We start from the raw sequence: 11,749 nt of genomic DNA, 5'->3' as shown, positions 1-11,749 counted from the left end.
TAGTGGTTAAGAGCTCAGACAATGCCAGGCAGTTGTGGTGCACAACTTTAATCCCAGTGCTCAGGAGGCAGGGGCAGGTGGATCTCTGTGAGTTCGAGGCCAGCCTGGTATACAGAGTGAGTTTCAGGACAGCCAGGGCGACACATTGAACCACCAACTCGAAAAACCAAACCAACCAACCAACCAACCTAACAAACAAACAGAAGAAGAAGAGGAAGAAGAAGAAGAAGAAGAAGAAGAAGAAGAAGAAGAAGAAGAAGAAGAACCACCAGGACTGTCTTGCAGAGGACCAGAGCTCAATTACTAGCACCACACACATCAGATGGCTCACAAACACCTGGGAGACCTGATGTCTCTGATCTCCATGGGTACATGCACTCATGCACAGACACCAACACAGACACACAAATCACACATAGCCAAGAAATAAAAAAAAAAATCTTAAAAAATGTTTATATAAATATTTGCTTGCCGGACAGTGGTGGCACACGCCTTTAATCCCAGCACTTCGGAGGCAGAGGCAGGTGGATCTCTGTGAGTTCAAGGCCAGCCTGGTGTACAAAGCAAGTTCCAGGACAGCCAGGACTATTACACAGAGAAACTGTCTCAAAATTTTTTTTTCTGACAGCTGGGTGGTGGTGGCAGTGCACACCATTAATCCCAGCACTCAGGAGGCAGAGGGAGGTGGATCTCTGAGTTTGAGGCCAGCCTGGTCTACAGAGTGAGTTCCAGGAACAGCCAGGGCTACACAGAGAAACCCTGTCTCAAAACCCGTTCCCTCACAAAAAAATTGCTTACACTTCACAGTATTCTTACATTTTTAAAAAACTATTTTATGCAGAAGGGTGTTTTGCTTGTGTGTATGTCTGTATACCAGTCTGGTGCCTGTGGAGGCCAGAAGCAGGCATTGGACCTCCTGGAACTGGAACTGGAGTTACTGAAGGTTGTGAGCTGTCATGTGGGTACTGGGAATCAAATCCACCTACTATACAAGAGTAGCAAGTGTTCTTAACCACTGAGCTGTCTCTCCAGCCCTGTTAGATTTTTTAAAAAAATCATTTTACTCAGCCAGGCGGTGGTGGCACACACCTTTAACCCTAGCACTCGGGAGGCAGAGGCAGGCAGATCTCTGTGAGTTCGAGACCAGCCTGGTCTACTAGCTCCAAAGCTACACAGAGGAACCCTGTCTCAAAAAAAAAAAAATCATTTTACTCTCTCCTATTTCTCTGTAATGGTTTTGAAAAGCCATTTATATAATAATAGCACTGTGGATTGGCTGAAAAATACCTACAAATAGTGATATTGTGCTTAGTGTCTAGGGGAATCTTAAATTTGGAATTTAGAGTTGGATTTTGAAGGACCACACACAGGAAGACACTGAGGTGTAATAGTCCAAGACAGTGTTTGAGGATTTGAATGTGGTACCTGCAGCTGGTACAGGGTATTCGGGAGAGTTTCTCAGAAGTAAAGAAAGACCCTGGGACAATTCTGTGGAGATTGTAGCTTTATAAAAATAAAAAATACGTTAAAATTACAATCTTAAAACACTAATAGCAAAATTGTGTCTTTAAAACATTTACAGGGGTTAGACAGATGGCTGAGACAAACTGCTGCTCTTGCAGAGGACCTGAGTGGGGTTCTCAGCACCCATGTCCGGTGGCTCCTAACTGCTGTGACTTCAGTTCGAGAGGATGACACCCTCTTCTCACCTCTAAGGGCCCCTGCATCTATAACACACACACACACACACACACACACACACACACACACACACACACAAGAAATTTTAAATAAAAGGTTCATGCTAACTAAGTTGCACTCAGGAAGCTGAGGCAGGAGGATCAGGAGTTCAAAGTCACCCTCTATCACATATGAGTTTAAGGCCTGCTTGGGCTACATGGGACCCTGACACCCCCCCCCCCCCAAAATGAAAAGGCTGGGTATGGTTGTCCATGCATTTGATGCTGTGATGCTCTTACCCCGAGGTACCAGGCAGGAGACCACTGCAAGTTGAGGCTATCCTGCACTACATACTGATTTCCAGGTTAGCTAGGGCTACAGTGAGACTCAGACTTAAAAAAAAGTCAAAGCTGGGCATAGCGGTGCACACTTTTAGTCCCAGCATTTAGGAGGCAGAGGCAAGTGGATCTCTCTAAGTTCAAGGCTAGCCTGGTCTACATAGTGAATTCCAGGACAGCCAGGGCTGCATAATGAGACCCTGTCATGGAAAACAAAAACAAAACAAACAAACAAACAAACAAACAAACAAACCAAAAACCAAACCAAACCAACAACATAAACATTGAGACATGGTAGTACAACTACATTCTCAATACTAGGAAGGCAGAGGATGGAGGATTCAAATTTTAGGCCTGAGATACACAATGAGTTCCAGACCAGCAAGGCCTAGGGTGAGACCATGTCTTTAAAAGAAAAAAAGCTAGCTGGGCGGTGGTGGCACATGCCTTTAATCCCAGCACTTGGGAGGCAGAGGCAAGCGGATCTCTGTGAGTTTGAGGCCAACCTGGGCTACAGAGTGAGTTCCAGGAAAGGCGCAAAGCTACTCTGGGAAACCCTGTCTCGAGAAACCAAAAAGAAAAAGAAAAAAAGCTCAACTGGAGAGATGGCTCAGCTGTTAAGAGCACTGGCCGCTCTTTCAAAGGACTTGAGTTCAATTCCCAGCTCATCATTGTCCCTAACTTCAGTCCAGGGATCTGATGCCCTCTTCTGGCTTCCAAAGGTGTAACAGGGCCCTAGATCTCAATAGGCCCCCGGAGCTCAGCACAACTGACCCCAAGATGGAAGTACCATTCAGGCTGTAAAACTCAGCACGCGGACAGCACCACTGGCCAAATGAAAACAAAGGCCTAATCCATCAAAGCCCATAGTTCTGGGAAAGTCTCTAAATGCACTGACCTTGCTTTTCAGCTTCTGTAGTTCAGCTTCTGGCTAACTGTTCTTGTTAACTGAAGCATGTCAACCCACAACATTTTTTTTTTTTTTTTTTTTTTTTTCAGGGACAAGGTTTCTCTGTCTACCCCTAGCTATCCTGGAACTCACTCTGTGGACCAGGCTGGCCTGGAACTCACAGAGATCCACCTGCCTCTGCCTCCTGAGTGCTGGAATTAAAGGTGTGCACCACCACTGCTTAGCATGGTTTTTTGTTTTGTTTTGTGCTTAAATTTTTACCCTGAAGACGGGTGGTGGTGGTGCACACCTTTAATCCCAGTACTCAGGAGGCAGAGCCAGGCAGATCTCTGTGAGTTTGAAGCCAGCCTGGTCTACAGAGCTAGATCCAGGACAGGCACCAAAGCAACACAGAGAATCCCTGTCTCGAAAAACTGGAAAAACAAACAAACAAACAAACAAAAAAAAACAAACCTCACCCTGAGAAAGGCTGGGTGCTACACTGGGATCCTGAACATGCGCTGTAGTCGCTGGCTGACTAATAAAGACTTTCTATTGGCTTAAACCCGTGTCTGAGCAATCTTCTCTGATGGGTATCCCACATTTTGGGGGGTCCCACTGAGATACACTGGGGGTCTCAGAGCCCCTTGTAGTGGGGGAGAGTGTAGTGGTCAAGGAGCTCCTGGGGGTGCAGAACCTGAGTTCCAGGTGACACCTCCACCCCAAAAGGGAACAAGAAAGCTGCCTGGTCTGTCACCTCAGGAGGTAAGTCTGCTTAAGGTGCCTTCTGTTTGGACCCACAGGAGAGGTTGGATGCGGCCACTGATCCAGTGTCCAGGACCCCTGGATTCCCTGGGTCTGTGCAGGTGTATGAATGTATGGTGGCCACCCCCGGGTGTCTTTACTGTGTGTCTCTGTGTTTCTGCCAGTTCTGTTTCCCATTATTGACCAGTGGCTTTTTCTGATGTGAGAACCCTCTGGCTTAAGACCTCTGCCCCTCCTGTTGGGGATCCAAATCCTTTTGGCTCTACCAGGTCACCCCGAAAGACCAAAAACCAAACCAAACCAAATCCAAACCTCCACTTATCCCACACTGGGAGTAGGAGCACCTGCTTGTTTTGTTGCTCACAGTCAGGGTTAGTTCCTGCGTGGAGCTGGGGATGGGCCAGGTCTCTCATCCGGGGGCCCCCTGCCATCTAAGCAGAATGCACACAGGAAGGGGAAATCGTTCCGCCAGCTGAACATTCCCTCTGCTCCATGCCTGTTCTAAGTAGCCCCTGGGAAAGAGAAAAGTTCACCTGTGCTGATCCTGAAGGAAAAGAGAAAGTTCCACTACTTTCTCTTTCATGATTTAATTCTTCTTTTAACCAATGATCTGTATAATTGGAACAGTCATCTCTGAAAAAAGAAAAAACTGCCCATGGGCTAGGCAGGGGTATGGATGCCAGACAATGCAGCCCGGATAGAATAGGTCCAACACAGACCGAGGAGACGGTAAAAAGTTTTTGCTAGGTCCTTTTTAGAAAGATTAAAGATAACTATTAAAAAGATTTCCTTTGTCACTCCCCAGGTACTGAAAAAAAATTATAAAAGTTAGAATTTTTTTTTTTTTTTTTTTTTTTAGAGACAGGGTTTCACAGGCTGTCCTGTAGTCCAGGCTGTCCTCAAATTCACAGAGATCCTCCTGCCTCTGCCTCTCAAGTGCTGGAATTAAAGTCATAGGCCACCACTGCCTGGCTAAAAGTTGGAAAAATGCGTAGGTCCTGGTTGCTGGAGATAGCTCAAAAAATGTTTAATAGGCTGGGCAGTGGTGGAGCACTCCTTTAAACCCAGCACTCAGGAGGCAGAGGCAGGTGGATCTCTGTGAGTTTGAGACCAGCACGGTCTACAGAGTGAGATCCAGGACAGACAGAGCTACACAGAGAAACCCTGTCTCGAAAAACAAACAGACAAACAAATGGCATTTAACAATAGAGAACAGAGTGGGACAAGACCTTTTTTAATTTTTTTAAAGATTTATTTATTATGTATACAGTATTCTGTCTGCATGTATGCCCACACACCAGAAGATCTCATTGTAGATGGTTGTGAGCTACCATGTGGTTGCTGGGAATTGAACTCAGAACCTTTGGAAGAGCAGCCAGTGCTCTCAACCTCTAAGCCATCTCTCCAGCCTGCTGGAACAAGACCTTTTGCATAAACTGAAAGCCATCATCACCTCCTCTGATAATGAGACATAGTTAGACTTACAGATATCTGTTGTGGAATATTTGTTTAACTATGCAAAGATGTGTTGCATTTGTTTATGTTGCAGAATATTTGTTTAACTATGCAAAGATATGTTGCATTTGTTTAATTATGTAAAGATGTTTTGCTCTTTTACCTTGCCAGCCTAAGGTACCCGACTGGTCTAATAAAAAGCTGAACAGCCAATAGCAAAGGAGGAGGTATAGGTGGGATTTCTAGGCAGGGAGAGTAAGCAGGAGGAGGAATTTAGGCTCAGGGAAGAAAGAAAGAGAGCCATCAGGGAGATGCCAGGGGCCAGCCAGCCAGACATGGAGGAAGCAGGAAAGTAGGACATACAGAATGAAAAAAAGGGTAAAAAGCCCCAAAGCAAAACATAGATGACTAGAGACAAATTAAGTTAAAAGAGCTAGTGGGACAAGCCTAAGCTAGGGCCGAGCATTCGTAATTAATAACAAGTTCCTGTGTCTTTACTTGGGAGCTGGTTGGTGGCCCAAAGAAAATTCCAACTACAGATACCCAGCAAAATTTTGGTGTCTTACCCTCTGTCAGAAGAATATTGCCTATCTGGAAGTTCTGTCTCCAATCAAAAGGTATAGTTAGACTATCTCTCAGACTAACAACAAAGTTTCCTGGGGGTATGGGTAGAAATCAACACCCCAGGACTGGTCTAAGTTCCTATAATTAATTGTTCAACTAACCAGTTTAGCTACTCCATCCAGATTAAACAATACCCAATGACCCTAGAAACAAAAAGGGAAATTGTAGTCCATATTGCCTGGCTTGGACAGACAGGCATCCTGGTGCCCTGCCAGTCACCATGGAATATACCCTTCTGCCTATGAAGAAACCTGGAACCTCTGACTGTCATGAGTCTGATTATTTCAGAGAAACAGGTGTACACTGTCTTGGACATGAAGGATGCATTCTTCAGCATTCCATTGGCAGAGGTGAGTCAACCCATCTTTGCTTTTAAGTGGACAGACCCAGTGGAAAGTTACAATGGGCAACTTACATGGACTAGGTTGCTTCAAAGATTTAAAAATTTGCCAACCTGTTTGATGAGACATAAAAGCTGACCTCTTGCCCTTCTATTAGAGGTTTCCTGGGAAAACAGATTATAAAAGGGCCACTGAGGGACTGCTGCAAGAGTTACAGACCTTGGGCTACAGAACGTCAGCTAAGAAATCCCAACTTTGTACATCAGAGGCTGCCTATCTTGGATACTGGCTGAGGGGAAGCACAAGGAGCCTGTCTCAGAGTAGGATTGCTGTCATCCTTCAGATCCCAACTCCAAAGACTAAGACACAGGTTTGAGAGTTCCTAGGAGCAGCTGGGCATTGCTGCCTCTGGATACCAGAGTTTGTGGGAACAGCAAGGCCTCTCTACAACAGCACAAAGGCGGACACTGAGCCCCTAATCTGGACTGAGAATAAACAAAAGGCATTTGAAGCTTTAAAAACAGCTCTGAGCTGGGTGATGGTGGCACACACCTTTAATCCCAGCACTTGGGAGGCAGAGTCAGGCTGATATCTTGAGTTTGAGGCCAGGCTGGGCTACAAAGTGAGTTCAGCTCCAGCCCTAGTATTTGCAGATGCTTCAAAACCGTTTGATCTGTTTGTCCATGAAACAAAAGACAATAAGGGTTTTGATCCAAATTCTGGAGCCATGGAAACACGCTGTGATACACCTGTCCTAACGACTGGACCCTGTATGAAGCCACAGGATGGCCCACCTGTCTAAGAGCTGTGGCAGCTACTGCTAGTCTAATGAAAAACCAACAAGTTAACTCTGGGTCAGGATCTTATAACTCACAGTACCCCACATGGTTGAGACCCTCCTCCGAGGAACACCAGAATGCCGGCTGTCTAATGACTGTGTGACCCAGTACCAGGCCCTACTCCTGCCCACCCTCAGGTCTGGTTTGAGAAATCCACTGCCATCAATCCTGCTACTCTCTTGCCTGATGATAGCCCACAGGTGCACATCCATGACTGCCATGAGATGAAAGATGAAACCGAAATGACCTGGGCCCAAGCCAGGGACCTCAGCCCAGAGAGCAGCACTGCTCAATCTGACCCAGGCTCTCAGATGGGCATGTCTACGGTATGATGTATAGAGAAAGAGGGCTTCTCCCTGCTGGAAAAAGGACACTAGAAAATCTTGGCCCTCCTAGAAACTGTTTGGCTTCCCCTATGAATTGCTGTCCTTCACTGCCAGCCGCTGACCTGGCTGTCCGACAAATGTCCCTCAGATCGGTGGGGCCTATTCACTCCACAGTAAAGAAGGATTGGACAGCTCAAACCCACACGTCGATGGAGGACACGAGAGCGAAAGATCATTCTCCCAGAAACAACTAGCAAGAAGAACTCTGGCAACTGCCCTTCACCAGGCTACTCATTTAGGGTTCACAAAGCTCTCTGAGCTGTTCAGACCAAGGTATGTTATAACTAGGCTGGATAGCCTGGCACAAGATGTCTCAGCCAGGTGACAGATTTTGCTCAATTAATTCAAAACAGAGATCCCTTACCCCAAAAGGGGTTCAAATGAGAGACCAACACCCCAGTGAACTCTGGGAAAAGTGATATCACTGAGATCGGCCTGCCAGGCGAGGATACAAATACTCGCTAGTTTTTATAGATGCCCTTTCCAGGTGGATAGAAACATTCTACCCAGACTGAAATTACTCAAATAGTAGCTAAAAAGCTCCTCCAGGAACTGGTGTTGATTTGGCCTTCCCCTAGCAATGGAGTCTGACAGTGGCCCAGCTTTCACAGTTAAATCTCTCAATTAATAGCTAAAGCTTCAGACATAGACTGAAAACTTCATTGTGCATATAGACCTCAGAATTTTGGACAGGTAGAAAGAATAAACAGGACATTAAAAAACAATAATGAAACTCTCGTTAGAGTCCAGTGAAGGGTGGATAGACTTCCTTCCTTGCTTGACTTTGAGCCTGCTACACCCCATATAGGGAGGGATTTATTCCCTATGAGATTATTTTTGGAAGACCTCCCCCTACGCTTCTCTAGCTCAGGGACCAGCAGTTGACAGAACTCTCTAGCCACTTCTTTCTCAAGCCATTACAAGCCCTCCAGCCCTCCACATAGGCTATTCACTGGACAAGCCGAGAGACCTAGCCAACCTCCGGGACCACCACCAGTTTACCCTTGCCCTTCGACATCGACCTGGTCAAGCTGGTAACAAAAGGGATGCTGGAACCCACTTGGAAAGGACCCTCGACGGTGATTCTTTCCACTCCTCTGATTGCGAAAGTAAGTAGCATTACATCGTGGATCCACCACACTCAGGTCAAGAAAGTGGAAGCAGCAAATGATCATGCCAGATGGACAGTCTCTGGGCTATGGACCCATTACAATTAAGGTTTCATTGGGCCCCAGGCCCTTCTGCTCACTGCCCTTCTCTCTGCTCCTGAGTCTTATGTTTGGTGTGAATACAGGGTTATGGTCCAAACCTTAAGGCCCAGACCTGGGACCTGAGACAGACAGAGACAGGGGAGGTGATAACTAATGTGGTTATCAACCCACATTCCATCTTATTTACTCCCTGGTGCCCAGTTTAAGCTTCTGGTTATACCAGAGAAACTAAAGATACGGGAGTTTATCTTTTGAGACAGGAATACAGAGTTTATGATTCTGTGCACGCCTTGAGGCTGGGCCCTCCAGTTGCCAGGAACCAGGGAATTTCCATTGCAAAAATTAAGAGTTGTGAAACTGAGGCTTCCTGAAGAATTCCTTAAGAAAGAGCTTGGCCTTACAGGGAAAACCTGGAGAATCAGACTCTATGCCACAGGAAGAGACCCTGAGGAGAGAGTTATTTCCAGAAATCAGCCAGGATTTACTGGTTAGACTGTCAGCCCATTGACTGACAAAACTCACTGTGACTGGGGGCAGCCCAAATTAATATTAGAGGACTTACAAGGGACTGCAACTTGTCTAATGTCCAAAACCTCTCATCTAGGCACTTTCCCTTACTCTGATGACCACTTTTCTTTTCTTTTTTTCTTTCTTTCTTTCTTTCTTTCTTTTTTTTTGTTGTTGTTCCCCCCTCCCCCAGACAGGGTTTCTCTGTGTAGCTTTGCACCTTTCCTGGAACTCACTTGGTAGCCCAGGCTGGCCTGGAACTCACAGAGATCTGCCTGGCTCTGCCTCTCGAGTGCTGGGATTAAAGGTGTGCACCACCACCACCGCCCGGCTGATGCCCACTTTTCAATGGGTTAACTCACCTGCACAACAGCAATATTCCTGGGCCCTGAGACTACTTGGTGGGCATGTACCAATGGTGATTAAATGTGCCTCTTCTGATGCTTTCCAAACTCAGTAGACAGGTTCATCAGGACCTAGAGGTATTAATAGTTTCCATTTCTGAATTAAAACAAAAGTTGGATTCCCCTGCAGAAATGATCCTACAAAATTGGAGAGGCTTAGACTTATTGCTCAGGAGACAAAGGAAACTGTATGGCTTTGAGAGAAACCTGTTGTTTTTATGATAATTGATCAAGAGTAATTAGAAAAAAAATTGTCATGGTTGAGGAAAACCTCCAAAAGGAAGAGACAAAGACATAAGTCAAATAATTAATACCAGTGTCTGTTTTCTTAGACCCCCTGGGTCCATCAGCACTGGCTGGACCTTTAATTCTCATTCTGAATGGATTAATGGCAGGGCCCTGCATCTTAAAGTATATGGCCAATTATGTATCAGTTCAGTAAAATTAATGGTCCTTAGTACCAACTACTTGCTCTGTTGACCAGGCTAGCCTTGAACTCACAAAGATCTGACTACTGCCTCCCAAGTGCTGGGATTAAAGGCATGTGCTACCACTGCCTGACCCAACTACACCTCTTTAGTGGGGAAAGTCCACAATTTGATTCATTCACTAAGACCAGTGGGGAATGTATCAGCCTCAGACCTTAGTAGGTCCCTCAGACCTTGGCACAACTGACTCCATGATGAACGTACCATTCAGGCCATAAAACTCAGCATGTAGACAACACCATTTTCCAAAATGAAAAAAGACTTAATCCATTAAAATCCATAGTTCTGGGAAAGTCTCTAAATGTACTAACCTTGCTTGATCCTGAACACCCAGAGCAGTTGCCAGTTGGCTAATAAAGACTTTCTATTGGCTTAGACCCATGTCTGAGCAGTTTTCTCTGGTAGATACCCCACAACAAAGGCACCAGACACCCAGGTGGTTCACAGATGTAGATGCCGGCAAAACATCCATATAATAAAATACTAATGACAAATTAAAAATTTCAGTTAACTGCCCCCTTCCAAAAAAAAAAAAAAAAAAACCAACAAAAAAGCCAGGTGGGTGGCACGCATCTGTTATCTGAACAATCAGCTGGGAGGTGGATTCCAGCCTAGGTTACAAGAAACCATGATTCAACCTGTCTCCTCCCCTCACCGGCACAAGCTGGTAATCCTAACTACTCAGAGGCTAAGGTAAGAGAACCAAAAGTTCAAGGCCAGTTAGAGCACTTTAAGCAAGACCTTGCTCCAAATAAAAACTAGAAAGGTAACCAAAGGGCTGGCAACATAGGTCAGCAGTAGCACCCTTGACGACTAAGAGCAAGGTCCTGAGTTCAACCCTCAGTCCCTGTAAAACCCAGAAAGTCTCTGCATCCAGGCTGTGGTGAGGCACTCTCCCAATGCCAGGAATCAGGAGGCCGAGGACAGCATTGAGTTCCAGGTCAGCCGGGGTTACAGAGGCCCTGTTTGCTAATTCATAAGGTCCAGTTTACTCCACACAGGAAGGAAACGGGAGTTGGTTCCCAATGGGGACTGGACTTGGGTGAAGTTTTGAAGTGTGCGAAGCCCCCCCCCCCCCCCCCCTTTTCCACTTTTTCTTCTTGGAACAAGAACAGAAGCTCTACAAAGGCCAGGGCGTTTATACTTCTAGAACTGAGAACAAGGTCTAACATATAGCTGGCACAGGCTGCCAACATTAGCAAAGAGACGAGATGCTTACGTTCGACCAGCATACCTTTGTGGGGGTCAATACGTCCCTTGCAAATTTGGAACGTGGTTATTAGTTACACGGTTTGTCCAGCACTCAAATTTGGGGGAGCATACGGTTTTTTTGGTTAGCAAGTTTTTTTTTGTTGGCCTGTTTGTTTTTCGAGACAGGGTTTCTCTGTGTGGTCCTGGCTGTCCTGGAACTCACGCTGTAGAACAGGCTGGCTTCGAACTCACAGAGATCTGCTTACTTCTGCCTTCCAAATGCTGGGATTAAAGGCGAGCGCCACCACCGTCCGGCTAGCATACTATTTTTTTTTTTTTTTTTTTTAATCCACTAATCCCCGAAAGACTCGCTGACCTAACTGACCGGATGGTCATCTCCCACCTGTACGTACACACGGAGGGAAACAACTCTACCTACTTCCAAAGGAATAAAGAAAGCCCCCGGTGCCCGGTGAGCCTCCAGTGTCTACATCTGCTCGGGGACAGCCCAGGAGGAAGAGGTCCTTTCCAACCCGGACCTCAGTAGGGCAAAAGCTCGCAGCCCGGGGTTTAGGTGGTCCGCACCTGCCCGCCCCGGCCAGCCTCTTCCGGGTCAGGTGACCGCGCGCTC

At 46.3% G+C, this 11,749-nt stretch overlaps 1 long non-coding RNA gene across 1 annotated transcript; it reads right to left on the bottom strand.

The window, feature by feature from the left end:
* Window positions 1-4,945: 4,945 nt before the first annotated feature.
* LOC131911741 (uncharacterized) lies at window positions 4,946-11,714 on the bottom strand. Its single transcript, XR_009379434.1, has 3 exons — window positions 11,558-11,714; window positions 9,398-9,511; window positions 4,946-5,084 (listed from the first exon to the last, which is right to left on the bottom strand). It is a non-coding gene; the product is annotated as an uncharacterized LOC131911741 (long non-coding RNA).
* Between the last annotated feature and the right edge of the window lie 35 nt (window positions 11,715-11,749).

Source organism: Peromyscus eremicus, chromosome 5 (assembly GCF_949786415.1).
Source record: "Peromyscus eremicus chromosome 5, PerEre_H2_v1, whole genome shotgun sequence".
Taxonomy (NCBI): domain Eukaryota; kingdom Metazoa; phylum Chordata; class Mammalia; order Rodentia; family Cricetidae; genus Peromyscus; species Peromyscus eremicus.
This window is presented reverse-complemented; position numbering and strand designations above follow the sequence as displayed.